Source organism: Tasmannia lanceolata, unplaced genomic scaffold (assembly GCF_043159265.1).
Source record: "Tasmannia lanceolata isolate RefF3 unplaced genomic scaffold, GAP_Taslan_0.1 ptg000003l, whole genome shotgun sequence".
Lineage (NCBI taxonomy): Eukaryota > Viridiplantae > Streptophyta > Magnoliopsida > Canellales > Winteraceae > Tasmannia > Tasmannia lanceolata.
In genome coordinates, this window is record NW_027518680.1 from 29,327,939 (window position 1) to 29,343,639 (window position 15,701).

The following is a 15,701-nucleotide window of genomic DNA, read 5'->3' on the forward strand; positions in this document are numbered from 1 at the left end:
TTTTTATTTTCTTCCGGATGGTGAATTCAAAGACGTCCGGTCTTTATTATGGCGAGGTGATAGTGTCGTTTGATTCGATAAACGGAATTCGTTCTGACATTTCATTTGCGGTCAAATTATAGCGGGGGTTTGTTTAGATTCAGTGACGTACAGGCTATAGCGGATGAGTGTACTAGTGGATGCGAGTCATGAATCCGGTCGGAAGGTGTTTACTGGCCGTGAGCTACCCTTGGTGCACAAATATCGTTCCGACGATAACTTTTGATCCGCCCGTCAGATCGTGGCGATTCTTATATTGATTCGGGGGTACTCGGGAAGATCCATCGCGCGATGACAGCCCTGGCGGTCATCCGGCTTCCCGACATGCTCGGATCGTCCATCCGGTGTCATCTAGCAGGATTTTTTCGCACTTTCATTTAAACGGACTTCGTACGACAATGCGAGTGGAAACTCTTAATTACTTTGACAATGGAGAGGCATGCTGGGTGCGATCATACCAGCACAAATGCACTGTATCCCATCAGAACTCCGAAGTTAAGCGTGCTTGGGCGAGAGTAGTACTAGGATGGGTGACCTCCTGGGAAGTCCTCGTGTTGCACCCCTGTCACTTTTTTCGGCTATCTACCACTTTTTTCGAACAATCTTTCGGTTCTGTAACATCGATGCGAACTGAAACGCACGTTTAGTGCGTCGCCTCCTACGTTTCGGTTCGGATCTTTTTATTTTCTTCCGGATGGTGAATTCAAAGACGTCCGGTCTTTATTATGGCGAGGTGATAGTGTCGTTTGATTCGATAAACGGAATTCGTTCTGACATTTCATTTGCGGTCAAATTATAGCGGGGGTTTGTTTAGATTCAGTGACGTACAGGCTATAGCGGATGAGTGTACTAGTGGATGCGAGTCATGAATCCGGTCGGAAGGTGTTTACTGGCCGTGAGCTACCCTTGGTGCACAAATATCGTTCCGACGATAACTTTTGATCCGCCCGTCAGATCGTGGCGATTCTTATATTGATTCGGGGGTACTCGGGAAGATCCATCGCGCGATGACAGCCCTGGCGGTCATCCGGCTTCCCGACATGCTCGGATCGTCCATCCGGTGTCATCTAGCAGGATTTTTTCGCACTTTCATTTAAACGGACTTCGTACGACAATGCGAGTGGAAACTCTTAATTACTTTGACAATGGAGAGGCATGCTGGGTGCGATCATACCAGCACAAATGCACTGGATCCCATCAGAACTCCGAAGTTAAGCGTGCTTGGGCGAGAGTAGTACTAGGATGGGTGACCTCCTGGGAAGTCCTCGTGTTGCACCCCTGTCACTTTTTTCGGCTATCTACCACTTTTTTCGAACAATCTTTCGGTTCTGTAACATCGATGCGAACTGAAACGCACGTTTAGTGCGTCGCCTCCTACGTTTCGGTTCGGATCTTTTTATTTTCTTCCGGATGGTGAATTCAAACACGTCCGGTCTTTATTATGGCGGGGTGATAGTGTCGTTTGATTCGATAAACGGAATTCGTTCTGACATTTCATTTGCGGTCAAATTATAGCGGGGGTTTGTTTAGATTCAGTGACGTACAGGCTATAGCGGATGAGTGTACTAGTGGATGCGAGTCATGAATCCGGTCGGAAGGTGTTTACTGGCCGTGAGCTACCCTTGGTGCACAAATATCGTTCCGACGATAACTTTTGATCCGCCCGTCAGATCGTGGCGATTCTTATATTGATTCGGGGGTACTCGGGAAGATCCATCGCGCGATGACAGCCCTGGCGGTCATCCGGCTTCCCGACATGCTCGGATCGTCCATCCGGTGTCATCTAGCAGGATTTTTTCGCACTTTCATTTAAACGGACTTCGTACGACAATGCGAGTGGAAACTCTTTATTACTTTGACAATGGAGAGGCATGCTGGGTGCGATCATACCAGCACAAATGCACTGGATCCCATCAGAACTCCGAAGTTAAGCGTGCTTGGGCGAGAGTAGTACTAGGATGGGTGACCTCCTGGGAAGTCCTCGTGTTGCACCCCTGTCACTTTTTTCGGCTATCTACCACTTTTTTCGAACAATCTTTCGGTTCTGGAACATCGATGCGAACTGAAACGCACGTTTAGTGCGTCGCCTCCTACGTTTCGGTTCGGATCTTTTTATTTTCTTCCGGATGGTGAATTCAAAGACGTCCGGTCTTTATTATGGCGGGGTGATAGTGTCGTTTGATTCGATAAACGGAATTCGTTCTGACATTTCATTTGCAGTCAAATTATAGCGGGGGTTTGTTTAGAATCCGGTCGGAAGGTGTTTACTGGCCGTGAGCTACCCTTGGTGCACAAATATCGTTCCGACGATAACTTTTGATCCGCCCGTCAGATCGTGGCGATTCTTATATTGATTCGGGGGTACTCGGGAAGATCCATCGCGCGATGACAGCCCTGGCGGTCATCCGGCTTCCCGACATGCTCGGATCGTCCATCCGGTGTCATCTAGCAGGATTTTTTCGCACTTTCATTTAAACGGACTTCGTACGACAATGCGAGTGGAAACTCTTAATTACTTTGACAATGGAGAGGCATGCTGGGTGCGATCATACCAGCACAAATGCACTGGATCCCATCAGAACTCCGAAGTTAAGCGTGCTTGGGCGAGAGTAGTACTAGGATGGGTGACCTCCTGGGAAGTCCTCGTGTTGCACCCCTGTCACTTTTTTCGGCTATCTACCACTTTTTTCGAACAATCTTTCGGTTCTGTAACATCGATGCGAACTGAAACGCACGTTTAGTGCGTCGCCTCCTACGTTTCGGTTCGGATCTTTTTATTTTCTTCCGGATGGTGAATTCAAACACGTCCGGTCTTTATTATGGCGGGGTGATAGTGTCGTTTGATTCGATAAACGGAATTCGTTCTGACATTTCATTTGCGGTCAAATTATAGCGGGGGTTTGTTTAGATTCAGTGACGTACAGGCTATAGCGGATGAGTGTACTAGTGGATGCGAGTCATGAATCCGGTCGGAAGGTGTTTACTGGCCGTGAGCTACCCTTGGTGCACAAATATCGTTCCGACGATAACTTTTGATCCGCCCGTCAGATCGTGGCGATTCTTATATTGATTAGGGGCTACTCGGGAAGATCCATCGCGCGATGACAGCCCTGGCGGTCATCCGGCTTCCCGACATGCTCGGATCGTCCATCCGGTGTAATCTAGCAGGATTTTTTCGCACTTTCATTTAAACGGACTTCGTACGACAATGCGAGTGGAAACTCTTTATTACTTTGACAATGGAGAGGCATGCTGGGTGCGATCATACCAGCACAAATGCACTGGATCCCATCAGAACTCCGAAGTTAAGCGTGCTTGGGCGAGAGTAGTACTAGGATGGGTGACCTCCTGGGAAGTCCTCGTGTTGCACCCCTGTCACTTTTTTCGGCTATCTACCACTTTTTTCGAACAATCTTTCGGTTCTGGAACATCGATGCGAACTGAAACGCACGTTTAGTGCGTCGCCTCCTACGTTTCGGTTCGGATCTTTTTATTTTCTTCCGGATGGTGAATTCAAAGACGTCCGGTCTTTATTATGGCGGGGTGATAGTGTCGTTTGATTCGATAAACGGAATTCGTTCTGACATTTCATTTGCAGTCAAATTATAGCGGGGGTTTGTTTAGATTCAGTGACGTACAGGCTATAGCGGATGAGTGTACTAGTGGATGCGAGTCATGAATCCGGTCGGAAGGTGTTTACTGGCCGTGAGCTACCCTTGGTGCACAAATATCGTTCCGACGATAACTTTTGATCCGCCCGTCAGATCGTGGCGATTCTTATATTGATTCGGGGGTACTCGGGAAGATCCATCGCGCGATGACAGCTCTGGCGGTCATCCGGCTTCCCGACATGCTCGGATCGTCCATCCGGTGTCATCTAGCAGGATTTTTTCGCACTTTCATTTAAACGGACTTCGTACGACAATGCGAGTGGAAACTCTTAATTACTTTGACAATGGAGAGGCATGCTGGGTGCGATCATACCAGCACAAATGCACTGGATCCCATCAGAACTCCGAAGTTAAGCGTGCTCGGGCGAGAGTAGTACTAGGATGGGTGACCTCCTGGGAAGTCCTCGTGTTGCACCCCTGTCACTTTTTTCGGCTATCTACCACTTTTTTCGAACAATCTTTCGGTTCTGGAACATTGATGCGAACTGAAACGCACGTTTAGTGCGTCGCCTCCTACGTTTCGGTTCGGATCTTATTATTTTCTTCCGGATGGTGAATTCAAAGACGTCCGGTCTTTATTATGGCGGGGTGATAGTGTCGTTTGATTCGATAAACGGAATTCGTTCTGACATTTCATTTGCCGTCAAATTATAGCGGGGGTTTGTTTAGATTCAGTGACGTACAGGCTATAGCGGATGAGTGTACTAGTGGATGCGAGTCATGAATCCGGTCGGAAGGTGTTTACTGGCCGTGAGCTACCCTTGGTGCACAAATATCGTTCCGACGATAACTTTTGATCCGCCCGTCAGATCGTGGCGATTCTTATATTGATTCGGGGGTACTCGGGAAGATCCATCGCGCGATGACAGCTCTGGCGGTCATCCGGCTTCCCGACATGCTCGGATCGTCCATCCGGTGTCATCTAGCAGGATTTTTTCGCACTTTCATTTAAACGGACTTCGTACGACAATGCGAGTGGAAACTCTTTATTACTTTGACAATGGAAAGGCATGCTGGGTGCGATCATACCAGCACAAATGCACTGGATCCCATCAGAACTCCGAAGTTAAGCGTGCTTGGGCGAGAGTAGTACTAGGATGGGTGACCTCCTGGGAAGTCCTCGTGTTGCACCCCTGTCACTTTTTTCGGCTATCTACCACTTTTTTCGAACAATCTTTCGGTTCTGGAACATCGATGCGAACTGAAACGCACGTTTAGTGCGTCGCCTCCTACGTTTCGGTTCGGATCTTTTTATTTTCTTCCGGATGGTGAATTCAAAGACGTCCGGTCTTTATTATGGCGGGGTGATAGTGTCGTTTGATTCGATAAACGGAATTCGTTCTGACATTTCATTTGCAGTCAAATTATAGCGGGGGTTTGTTTAGATTCAGTGACGTACAGGCTATAGCGGATGAGTGTACTAGTGGATGCGAGTCATGAATCCGGTCGGAAGGTGTTTACTGGCCGTGAGCTACCCTTGGTGCACAAATATCGTTCCGACGATAACTTTTGATCCGCCCGTCAGATCGTGGCGATTCTTATATTGATTCGGGGGTACTCGGGAAGATTCATCGCGCGATGACAGCCCTGGCGGTCATCCGGCTTCCCGACATGCTCGGATCGTCCATCCGGTGTCATCTAGCAGGATTTTTTCGCACTTTCATTTAAACGGACTTCGTACGACAATGCGAGTGGAAACTCTTAATTACTTTGACAATGGAGAGGCATGCTGGGTGCGATCATACCAGCACAAATGCACTGGATCCCATCAGAACTCCGAAGTTAAGCGTGCTTGGGCGAGAGTAGTACTAGGATGGGTGACCTCCTGGGAAGTCCTCGTGTTGCACCCCTGTCACTTTTTTCGGCTATCTACCACTTTTTTCGAACAATCTTTCGGTTCTGGAACATCGATGCGAACTGAAACGCACGTTTAGTGCGTCGCCTCCTACGTTTCGGTTCGGATCTTTTTATTTTCTTCCGGATGGTGAATTCAAAGACGTCCGGTCTTTATTATGGCGGGGTGATAGTGTCGTTTGATTCGATAAACGGAATTCGTTCTGACATTTCATTTGCAGTCAAATTATAGCGGGGGTTTGTTTAGATTCAGTGACGTACAGGCTATAGCGGATGAGTGTACTAGTGGATGCGAGTCATGAATCCGGTCGGAAGGTGTTTACTGGCCGTGAGCTACCCTTGGTGCACAAATATCGTTCCGACGATAACTTTTGATCCGCCCGTCAGATCGTGGCGATTCTTATATTGATTCGGGGGTACTCGGGAAGATCCATCGCGCGATGACAGCTCTGGCGGTCATCCGGCTTCCCGACATGCTCGGATCGTCCATCCGGTGTCATCTAGCAGGATTTTTTCGCACTTTCATTTAAACGGACTTCGTACGACAATGCGAGTGGAAACTCTTTATTACTTTGACAATGGAGAGGCATGCTGGGTGCGATCATACCAGCACAAATGCACTGGATCCCATCAGAACTCCGAAGTTAAGCGTGCTTGGGCGAGAGTAGTACTAGGATGGGTGACCTCCTGGGAAGTCCTCGTGTTGCACCCCTGTCACTTTTTTCGGCTATCTACCACTTTTTTCGAACAATCTTTCGGTTCTGGAACATCGATGCGAACTGAAACGCACGTTTAGTGCGTCGCCTCCTACGTTTCGGTTCGGATCTTTTTATTTTCTTCCGGATGGTGAATTCAAAGACGTCCGGTCTTTATTATGGCGGGGTGATAGTGTCGTTTGATTCGATAAACGGAATTCGTTCTGACATTTCATTTGCAGTCAAATTATAGCGGGGGTTTGTTTAGATTCAGTGACGTACAGGCTATAGCGGATGAGTGTACTAGTGGATGCGAGTCATGAATCCGGTCGGAAGGTGTTTACTGGCCGTGAGCTACCCTTGGTGCACAAATATCGTTCCGACGATAACTTTTGATCCGCCCGTCAGATCGTGGCGATTCTTATATTGATTCGGGGGTACTCGGGAAGATTCATCGCGCGATGACAGCCTTGGCGGTCATCCGGCTTCCCGACATGCTCGGATCGTCCATCCGGTGTCATCTAGCAGGATTTTTTCGCACTTTCATTTAAACGGACTTCGTACGACAATGCGAGTGGAAACTCTTTATTACTTTGACAATGGAGAGGCATGCTGGGTGCGATCATACCAGCACAAATGCACTGGATCCCATCAGAACTCCGAAGTTAAGCGTGCTTGGGCGAGAGTAGTACTAGGATGGGTGACCTCCTGGGAAGTCCTCGTGTTGCACCCCTGTCACTTTTTTCGGCTATCTACCACTTTTTTCGAACAATCTTTCGGTTCTGGAACATCGATGCGAACTGAAACGCACGTTTAGTGCGTCGCCTCCTACGTTTCGGTTCGGATCTTTTTATTTTCTTCCGGATGGTGAATTCAAAGACGTCCGGTCTTTATTATGGCGGGGTGATAGTGTCGTTTGATTCGATAAACGGAATTCGTTCTGACATTTCATTTGCGGTCAAATTATAGCGGGGGTTTGTTTAGATTCAGTGACGTACAGGCTATAGCGGATGAGTGTACTAGTGGATGCGAGTCATGAATCCGGTCGGAAGGTGTTTACTGGCCGTGAGCTACCCTTGGTGCACAAATATCGTTCCGACGATAACTTTTGATCCGCCCGTCAGATCGTGGCGATTCTTATATTGATTCGGGGGTACTCGGGAAGAATCATCGCGCGATGACAGCCCTGGCGGTCATCCGGCTTCCCGACATGCTCGGATCGTCCATCCGGTGTCATCTAGCAGGATTTTTTCGCACTTTCATTTAAACGGACTTCGTACGACAATGCGAGTGGAAACTCTTTATTACTTTGACAATGGAGAGGCATGCTGGGTGCGATCATACCAGCACAAATGCACTGGATCCCATCAGAACTCCGAAGTTAAGCGTGCTTGGGCGAGAGTAGTACTAGGATGGGTGACCTCCTGGGAAGTCCTCGTGTTGCACCCCTGTCACTTTTTTCGGCTATCTACCACTTTTTTCGAACAATCTTTCGGTTCTGGAACATCGATGCGAACTGAAACGCACGTTTAGTGCGTCGCCTCCTACGTTTCGGTTCGGATCTTTTTATTTTCTTCCGGATGGTGAATTCAAAGACGTCCGGTCTTTATTATGGCGGGGTGATAGTGTCGTTTGATTCGATAAACGGAATTCGTTCTGACATTTCATTTGCAGTCAAATTATAGCGGGGGTTTGTTTAGATTCAGTGACGTACAGGCTATAGCGGATGAGTGTACTAGTGGATGCGAGTCATGAATCCGGTCGGAAGGTGTTTACTGGCCGTGAGCTACCCTTGGTGCACAAATATCGTTCCGACGATAACTTTTGATCCGCCCGTCAGATCGTGGCGATTCTTATATTGATTCGGGGGTACTCGGGAAGATTCATCGCGCGATGACAGCCTTGGCGGTCATCCGGCTTCCCGACATGCTCGGATCGTCCATCCGGTGTCATCTAGCAGGATTTTTTCGCACTTTCATTTAAACGGACTTCGTACGACAATGCGAGTGGAAACTCTTTATTACTTTGACAATGGAGAGGCATGCTGGGTGCGATCATACCAGCACAAATGCACTGGATCCCATCAGAACTCCGAAGTTAAGCGTGCTTGGGCGAGAGTAGTACTAGGATGGGTGACCTCCTGGGAAGTCCTCGTGTTGCACCCCTGTCACTTTTTTCGGCTATCTACCACTTTTTTCGAACAATCTTTCGGTTCTGGAACATCGATGCGAACTGAAACGCACGTTTAGTGCGTCGCCTCCTACGTTTCGGTTCGGATCTTTTTATTTTCTTCCGGATGGTGAATTCAAAGACGTCCGGTCTTTATTATGGCGGGGTGATAGTGTCGTTTGATTCGATAAACGGAATTCGTTCTGACATTTCATTTGCGGTCAAATTATAGCGGGGGTTTGTTTAGATTCAGTGACGTACAGGCTATAGCGGATGAGTGTACTAGTGGATGCGAGTCATGAATCCGGTCGGAAGGTGTTTACTGGCCGTGAGCTACCCTTGGTGCACAAATATCGTTCCGACGATAACTTTTGATCCGCCCGTCAGATCGTAGCGATTCTTATATTGATTCGGGGCTACTCGGGAAGAATCATCGCGCGATGACAGCCCTGGCGGTCATCCGGCTTCCCGACATGCTCGGATCGTCCATCCGGTGTAATCTAGCAGGATTTTTTCGCACTTTCATTTAAACGGACTTCGTACGACAATGCGAGTGGAAACTCTTTATTACTTTGACAATGGAAAGGCATGCTGGGTGCGATCATACCAGCACAAATGCACTGGATCCCATCAGAACTCCGAAGTTAAGCGTGCTTGGGCGAGAGTAGTACTAGGATGGGTGACCTCCTGGGAAGTCCTCGTGTTGCACCCCTGTCACTTTTTTCGGCTATCTACCACTTTTTTCGAACAATCTTTCGGTTCTGGAACATCGATGCGAACTGAAACGCACGTTTAGTGCGTCGCCTCCTACGTTTCGGTTCGGATCTTTTTATTTTCTTCCGGATGGTGAATTTAAAGACGTCCGGTCTTTATTATGGCGGGGTGATAGTGTCGTTTGATTCGATAAACGGAATTCGTTCTGACATTTCATTTGCAGTCAAATTATAGCGGGGGTTTGTTTAGATTCAGTGACGTACAGGCTATAGCGGATGAGTGTACTAGTGGATGCGAGTCATGAATCCGGTCGGAAGGTGTTTACTGGCCGTGAGCTACCCTTGGTGCACAAATATCGTTCCGACGATAACTTTTGATCCGCCCGTCAGATCGTGGCGATTCTTATATTGATTCGGGGGTACTCGGGAAGATTTATCGCGCGATGACAGCCCTGGCGGTCATCCGGCTTCCCGACATGCTCGGATCGTCCATCCGGTGTCATCTAGCAGGATTTTTTCGCACTTTCATTTAAACGGACTTCGTACGACAATGCGAGTGGAAACTCTTTATTACTTTGACAATGGAGAGGCATGCTGGGTGCGATCATACCAGCACAAATGCACTGGATCCCATCAGAACTCCGAAGTTAAGCGTGCTTGGGCGAGAGTAGTACTAGGATGGGTGACCTCCTGGGAAGTCCTCGTGTTGCACCCCTGTCACTTTTTTCGGCTATCTACCACTTTTTTCGAACAATCTTTCGGTTCTGGAACATCGATGCGAACTGAAACGCACGTTTAGTGCGTCGCCTCCTACGTTTCGGTTCGGATCTTTTTATTTTCTTCCGGATGGTGAATTCAAAGACGTCCGGTCTTTATTATGGCGGGGTGATAGTGTCGTTTGATTCGATAAACGGAATTCGTTCTGACATTTCATTTGCGGTCAAATTATAGCGGGGGTTTGTTTAGATTCAGTGACGTACAGGCTATAGCGGATGAGTGTACTAGTGGATGCGAGTCATGAATCCGGTCGGAAGGTGTTTACTGGCCGTGAGCTACCCTTGGTGCACAAATATCGTTCCGACGATAACTTTTGATCCGCCCGTCAGATCGTGGCGATTCTTATATTGATTCGGGGGTACTCGGGAAGAATCATCGCGCGATGACAGCCCTGGCGGTCATCCGGCTTCCCGACATGCTCGGATCGTCCATCCGGTGTCATCTAGCAGGATTTTTTCGCACTTTCATTTAAACGGACTTCGTACGACAATGCGAGTGGAAACTCTTTATTACTTTGACAATGGAGAGGCATGCTGGGTGCGATCATACCAGCACAAATGCACTGGATCCCATCAGAACTCCGAAGTTAAGCGTGCTTGGGCGAGAGTAGTACTAGGATGGGTGACCTCCTGGGAAGTCCTCGTGTTGCACCCCTGTCACTTTTTTCGGCTATCTACCACTTTTTTCGAACAATCTTTCGGTTCTGGAACATCGATGCGAACTGAAACGCACGTTTAGTGCGTCGCCTCCTACGTTTCGGTTCGGATCTTTTTATTTTCTTCCGGATGGTGAATTCAAAGACGTCCGGTCTTTATTATGGCGGGGTGATAGTGTCGTTTGATTCGATAAACGGAATTCGTTCTGACATTTCATTTGCAGTCAAATTATAGCGGGGGTTTGTTTAGATTCAGTGACGTACAGGCTATAGCGGATGAGTGTACTAGTGGATGCGAGTCATGAATCCGGTCGGAAGGTGTTTACTGGCCGTGAGCTACCCTTGGTGCACAAATATCGTTCCGACGATAACTTTTGATCCGCCCGTCAGATCGTGGCGATTCTTATATTGATTCGGGGGTACTCGGGAAGATTCATCGCGCGATGACAGCCTTGGCGGTCATCCGGCTTCCCGACATGCTCGGATCGTCCATCCGGTGTCATCTAGCAGGATTTTTTCGCACTTTCATTTAAACGGACTTCATACGACAATGCGAGTGGAAACTCTTTATTACTTTGACAATGGAGAGGCATGCTGGGTGCGATCATACCAGCACAAATGCACTGGATCCCATCAGAACTCCGAAGTTAAGCGTGCTTGGGCGAGAGTAGTACTAGGATGGGTGACCTCCTGGGAAGTCCTCGTGTTGCACCCCTGTCACTTTTTTCGGCTATCTACCACTTTTTTCGAACAATCTTTCGGTTCTGGAACATCGATGCGAACTGAAACGCACGTTTAGTGCGTCGCCTCCTACGTTTCGGTTCGGATCTTTTTATTTTCTTCCGGATGGTGAATTCAAAGACGTCCGGTCTTTATTATGGCGGGGTGATAGTGTCGTTTGATTCGATAAACGGAATTCGTTCTGACATTTCATTTGCGGTCAAATTATAGCGGGGGTTTGTTTAGATTCAGTGACGTACAGGCTATAGCGGATGAGTGTACTAGTGGATGCGAGTCATGAATCCGGTCGGAAGGTGTTTACTGGCCGTGAGCTACCCTTGGTGCACAAATATCGTTCCGACGATAACTTTTGATCCGCCCGTCAGATCGTAGCGATTCTTATATTGATTCGGGGCTACTCGGGAAGAATCATCGCGCGATGACAGCCCTGGCGGTCATCCGGCTTCCCGACATGCTCGGATCGTCCATCCGGTGTAATCTAGCAGGATTTTTTCGCACTTTCATTTAAACGGACTTCGTACGACAATGCGAGTGGAAACTCTTTATTACTTTGACAATGGAAAGGCATGCTGGGTGCGATCATACCAGCACAAATGCACTGGATCCCATCAGAACTCCGAAGTTAAGCGTGCTTGGGCGAGAGTAGTACTAGGATGGGTGACCTCCTGGGAAGTCCTCGTGTTGCACCCCTGTCACTTTTTTCGGCTATCTACCACTTTTTTCGAACAATCTTTCGGTTCTGGAACATCGATGCGAACTGAAACGCACGTTTAGTGCGTCGCCTCCTACGTTTCGGTTCGGATCTTTTTATTTTCTTCCGGATGGTGAATTTAAAGACGTCCGGTCTTTATTATGGCGGGGTGATAGTGTCGTTTGATTCGATAAACGGAATTCGTTCTGACATTTCATTTGCAGTCAAATTATAGCGGGGGTTTGTTTAGATTCAGTGACGTACAGGCTATAGCGGATGAGTGTACTAGTGGATGCGAGTCATGAATCCGGTCGGAAGGTGTTTACTGGCCGTGAGCTACCCTTGGTGCACAAATATCGTTCCGACGATAACTTTTGATCCGCCCGTCAGATCGTGGCGATTCTTATATTGATTCGGGGGTACTCGGGAAGATTAATCGCGCGATGACAGCCCTGGCGGTCATCCGGCTTCCCGACATGCTCGGATCGTCCATCCGGTGTCATCTAGCAGGATTTTTTCGCACTTTCATTTAAACGGACTTCGTACGACAATGCGAGTGGAAACTCTTTATTACTTTGACAATGGAAAGGCATGCTGGGTGCGATCATACCAGCACAAATGCACTGGATCCCATCAGAACTCCGAAGTTAAGCGTGCTTGGGCGAGAGTAGTACTAGGATGGGTGACCTCCTGGGAAGTCCTCGTGTTGCACCCCTGTCACTTTTTTCGGCTATCTACCACTTTTTTCGAACAATCTTTCGGTTCTGGAACATCGATGCGAACTGAAACGCACGTTTAGTGCGTCGCCTCCTACGTTTCGGTTCGGATCTTTTTATTTTCTTCCGGATGGTGAATTCAAAGACGTCCGGTCTTTATTATGGCGGGGTGATAGTGTCGTTTGATTCGATAAACGGAATTCGTTCTGACATTTCATTTGCAGTCAAATTATAGCGGGGGTTTGTTCAGATTCAGTGACGTACAGGCTATAGCGGATGAGTGTACTAGTGGATGTGAGTCATGAATCCGGTCGGAAGGTGTTTACTGGCCGTGAGCTACCCTTGGTGCACAAATATCGTTCCGACGATAACTTTTGATCCGCCCGTCAGATCGTGGCGATTCTTATATTGATTCGGGGGTACTCGGGAAGATCCATCGCGCGATGACAGCTCTGGCGGTCATCCGGCTTCCCGACATGCTCGGATCGTCCATCCGGTGTCATCTAGCAGGATTTTTTCGCACTTTCATTTAAACGGACTTCGTACGACAATGCGAGTGGAAACTCTTTATTACTTTGACAATGGAGAGGCATGCTGGGTGCGATCATACCAGCACAAATGCACTGGATCCCATCAGAACTCCGAAGTTAAGCGTGCTTGGGCGAGAGTAGTACTAGGATGGGTGACCTCCTGGGAAGTCCTCGTGTTGCACCCCTGTCACTTTTTTCGGCTATCTACCACTTTTTTCGAACAATCTTTCGGTTCTGGAACATCGATGCGAACTGAAACGCACGTTTAGTGCGTCGCCTCCTACGTTTCGGTTCGGATCTTTTTATTTTCTTCCGGATGGTGAATTTAAAGACGTCCGGTCTTTATTATGGCGGGGTGATAGTGTCGTTTGATTCGATAAACGGAATTCGTTCTGACATTTCATTTGCAGTCAAATTATAGCGGGGGTTTGTTTAGATTCAGTGACGTACAGGCTATAGCGGATGAGTGTACTAGTGGATGCGAGTCATGAATCCGGTCGGAAGGTGTTTACTGGCCGTGAGCTACCCTTGGTGCACAAATATCGTTCCGACGATAACTTTTGATCCGCCCGTCAGATCGTGGCGATTCTTATATTGATTCGGGGGTACTCGGGAAGATTCATCGCGCGATGACAGCCCTGGCGGTCATCCGGCTTCCCGACATGCTCGGATCGTCCATCCGGTGTCATCTAGCAGGATTTTTTCGCACTTTCATTTAAACGGACTTCGTACGACAATGCGAGTGGAAACTCTTTATTACTTTGACAATGGAAAGGCATGCTGGGTGCGATCATACCAGCACAAATGCACTGGATCCCATCAGAACTCCGAAGTTAAGCGTGCTTGGGCGAGAGTAGTACTAGGATGGGTGACCTCCTGGGAAGTCCTCGTGTTGCACCCCTGTCACTTTTTTCGGCTATCTACCACTTTTTTCGAACAATCTTTCGGTTCTGGAACATCGATGCGAACTGAAACGCACGTTTAGTGCGTCGCCTCCTACGTTTCGGTTCGGATCTTTTTATTTTCTTCCGGATGGTGAATTCAAAGACGTCCGGTCTTTATTATGGCGGGGTGATAGTGTCGTTTGATTCGATAAACGGAATTCGTTCTGACATTTCATTTGCAGTCAAATTATAGCGGGGGTTTGTTTAGATTCAGTGACGTACAGGCTATAGCGGATGAGTGTACTAGTGGATGTGAGTCATGAATCCGGTCGGAAGGTGTTTACTGGCCGTGAGCTACCCTTGGTGCACAAATATCGTTCCGACGATAACTTTTGATCCGCCCGTCAGATCGTGGCGATTCTTATATTGATTCGGGGGTACTCGGGAAGATCCATCGCGCGATGACAGCTCTGGCGGTCATCCGGCTTCCCGACATGCTCGGATCGTCCATCCGGTGTCATCTAGCAGGATTTTTTCGCACTTTCATTTAAACGGACTTCGTACGACAATGCGAGTGGAAACTCTTTATTACTTTGACAATGGAGAGGCATGCTGGGTGCGATCATACCAGCACAAATGCACTGGATCCCATCAGAACTCCGAAGTTAAGCGTGCTTGGGCGAGAGTAGTACTAGGATGGGTGACCTCCTGGGAAGTCCTCGTGTTGCACCCCTGTCACTTTTTTCGGCTATCTACCACTTTTTTCGAACAATCTTTCGGTTCTGGAACATCGATGCGAACTGAAACGCACGTTTAGTGCGTCGCCTCCTACGTTTCGGTTCGGATCTTTTTATTTTCTTCCGGATGGTGAATTCAAAGACGTCCGGTCTTTATTATGGCGGGGTGATAGTGTCGTTTGATTCGATAAACGGAATTCGTTCTGACATTTCATTTGCGGTCAAATTATAGCGGGGGTTTGTTTAGATTCAGTGATGTACAGGCTATAGCGGATGAGTGTACTAGTGGATGCGAGTCATGAATCCGGTCGGAAGGTGTTTACTGGCCGTGAGCTACCCTTGGTGCACAAATATCGTTCCGACGATAACTTTTGATCCGCCCGTCAGATCGTGGCGATTCTTATATTGATTCGGGGCTACTCGGGAAGATTCATCGCGCGATGACAGCCTTGGCGGTCATCCGGCTTCCCGACATGCTCGGATCGTCCATCCGGTGTCATCTAGCAGGATTTTTTCGCACTTTCATTTAAACGGACTTCGTACGACAATGCGAGTGGAAACTCTTTATTACTTTGACAATGGAAAGGCATGCTGGGTGCGATCATACCAGCACAAATGCACTGGATCCCATCAGAACTCCGAAGTTAAGCGTGCTTGGGCGAGAGTAGTACTAGGATGGGTGACCTCCTGGGAAGTCCTCGTGTTGCACCCCTGTCACTTTTTTCGGCTATCTACCACTTTTTTCGAACAATCTTTCGGTTCTGGAACATCGATGCGAACTGAAACGCACGTTTAGTGCGTCGCCTCCTACGTTTCGGTTCGGATCTTT

General features: G+C 48.2%; 22 non-coding genes across 22 annotated transcripts; all 22 read left to right on the forward strand.

Annotated features, from left to right (window-relative positions):
- Positions 1 to 483: 483 nt before the first annotated feature.
- LOC143874497 (5S ribosomal RNA) lies at positions 484 to 602 on the forward strand. Its single transcript, XR_013249175.1, has one exon. It is a non-coding gene; the product is annotated as a 5S ribosomal RNA (ribosomal RNA).
- A 597-nt stretch (positions 603 to 1,199) lies between these two features.
- On the forward strand, positions 1,200 to 1,318 carry LOC143870520 (5S ribosomal RNA). Its single transcript, XR_013245297.1, has one exon. It is a non-coding gene; the product is annotated as a 5S ribosomal RNA (ribosomal RNA).
- Positions 1,319 to 1,915: 597 nt separating this feature from the next.
- On the forward strand, positions 1,916 to 2,034 carry LOC143870521 (5S ribosomal RNA). Its single transcript, XR_013245298.1, has one exon. It is a non-coding gene; the product is annotated as a 5S ribosomal RNA (ribosomal RNA).
- Positions 2,035 to 2,577: 543 nt separating this feature from the next.
- LOC143870522 (5S ribosomal RNA) lies at positions 2,578 to 2,696 on the forward strand. Its single transcript, XR_013245299.1, has one exon. It is a non-coding gene; the product is annotated as a 5S ribosomal RNA (ribosomal RNA).
- A 597-nt stretch (positions 2,697 to 3,293) lies between these two features.
- LOC143870523 (5S ribosomal RNA) lies at positions 3,294 to 3,412 on the forward strand. Its single transcript, XR_013245300.1, has one exon. It is a non-coding gene; the product is annotated as a 5S ribosomal RNA (ribosomal RNA).
- A 597-nt stretch (positions 3,413 to 4,009) lies between these two features.
- On the forward strand, positions 4,010 to 4,128 carry LOC143873085 (5S ribosomal RNA). Its single transcript, XR_013247808.1, has one exon. It is a non-coding gene; the product is annotated as a 5S ribosomal RNA (ribosomal RNA).
- A 597-nt stretch (positions 4,129 to 4,725) lies between these two features.
- Positions 4,726 to 4,844, forward strand: LOC143870524 (5S ribosomal RNA). The gene has a single exon (XR_013245301.1). It is a non-coding gene; the product is annotated as a 5S ribosomal RNA (ribosomal RNA).
- Positions 4,845 to 5,441: 597 nt separating this feature from the next.
- On the forward strand, positions 5,442 to 5,560 carry LOC143870525 (5S ribosomal RNA). Its single transcript, XR_013245302.1, has one exon. It is a non-coding gene; the product is annotated as a 5S ribosomal RNA (ribosomal RNA).
- A 597-nt stretch (positions 5,561 to 6,157) lies between these two features.
- LOC143870526 (5S ribosomal RNA) lies at positions 6,158 to 6,276 on the forward strand. The gene has a single exon (XR_013245303.1). It is a non-coding gene; the product is annotated as a 5S ribosomal RNA (ribosomal RNA).
- A 597-nt stretch (positions 6,277 to 6,873) lies between these two features.
- Positions 6,874 to 6,992, forward strand: LOC143870527 (5S ribosomal RNA). The gene has a single exon (XR_013245304.1). It is a non-coding gene; the product is annotated as a 5S ribosomal RNA (ribosomal RNA).
- A 597-nt stretch (positions 6,993 to 7,589) lies between these two features.
- Positions 7,590 to 7,708, forward strand: LOC143870529 (5S ribosomal RNA). Its single transcript, XR_013245306.1, has one exon. It is a non-coding gene; the product is annotated as a 5S ribosomal RNA (ribosomal RNA).
- A 597-nt stretch (positions 7,709 to 8,305) lies between these two features.
- On the forward strand, positions 8,306 to 8,424 carry LOC143870530 (5S ribosomal RNA). The gene has a single exon (XR_013245307.1). It is a non-coding gene; the product is annotated as a 5S ribosomal RNA (ribosomal RNA).
- Positions 8,425 to 9,021: 597 nt separating this feature from the next.
- Positions 9,022 to 9,140, forward strand: LOC143870531 (5S ribosomal RNA). Its single transcript, XR_013245308.1, has one exon. It is a non-coding gene; the product is annotated as a 5S ribosomal RNA (ribosomal RNA).
- Positions 9,141 to 9,737: 597 nt separating this feature from the next.
- On the forward strand, positions 9,738 to 9,856 carry LOC143870532 (5S ribosomal RNA). Its single transcript, XR_013245309.1, has one exon. It is a non-coding gene; the product is annotated as a 5S ribosomal RNA (ribosomal RNA).
- Positions 9,857 to 10,453: 597 nt separating this feature from the next.
- LOC143870533 (5S ribosomal RNA) lies at positions 10,454 to 10,572 on the forward strand. Its single transcript, XR_013245310.1, has one exon. It is a non-coding gene; the product is annotated as a 5S ribosomal RNA (ribosomal RNA).
- Positions 10,573 to 11,169: 597 nt separating this feature from the next.
- LOC143870534 (5S ribosomal RNA) lies at positions 11,170 to 11,288 on the forward strand. Its single transcript, XR_013245311.1, has one exon. It is a non-coding gene; the product is annotated as a 5S ribosomal RNA (ribosomal RNA).
- A 597-nt stretch (positions 11,289 to 11,885) lies between these two features.
- On the forward strand, positions 11,886 to 12,004 carry LOC143870535 (5S ribosomal RNA). The gene has a single exon (XR_013245312.1). It is a non-coding gene; the product is annotated as a 5S ribosomal RNA (ribosomal RNA).
- A 597-nt stretch (positions 12,005 to 12,601) lies between these two features.
- LOC143870536 (5S ribosomal RNA) lies at positions 12,602 to 12,720 on the forward strand. The gene has a single exon (XR_013245313.1). It is a non-coding gene; the product is annotated as a 5S ribosomal RNA (ribosomal RNA).
- Positions 12,721 to 13,317: 597 nt separating this feature from the next.
- On the forward strand, positions 13,318 to 13,436 carry LOC143870537 (5S ribosomal RNA). Its single transcript, XR_013245314.1, has one exon. It is a non-coding gene; the product is annotated as a 5S ribosomal RNA (ribosomal RNA).
- Positions 13,437 to 14,033: 597 nt separating this feature from the next.
- LOC143870538 (5S ribosomal RNA) lies at positions 14,034 to 14,152 on the forward strand. The gene has a single exon (XR_013245315.1). It is a non-coding gene; the product is annotated as a 5S ribosomal RNA (ribosomal RNA).
- A 597-nt stretch (positions 14,153 to 14,749) lies between these two features.
- Positions 14,750 to 14,868, forward strand: LOC143870540 (5S ribosomal RNA). Its single transcript, XR_013245317.1, has one exon. It is a non-coding gene; the product is annotated as a 5S ribosomal RNA (ribosomal RNA).
- A 597-nt stretch (positions 14,869 to 15,465) lies between these two features.
- Positions 15,466 to 15,584, forward strand: LOC143870541 (5S ribosomal RNA). The gene has a single exon (XR_013245318.1). It is a non-coding gene; the product is annotated as a 5S ribosomal RNA (ribosomal RNA).
- Positions 15,585 to 15,701: the final 117 nt, after the last annotated feature.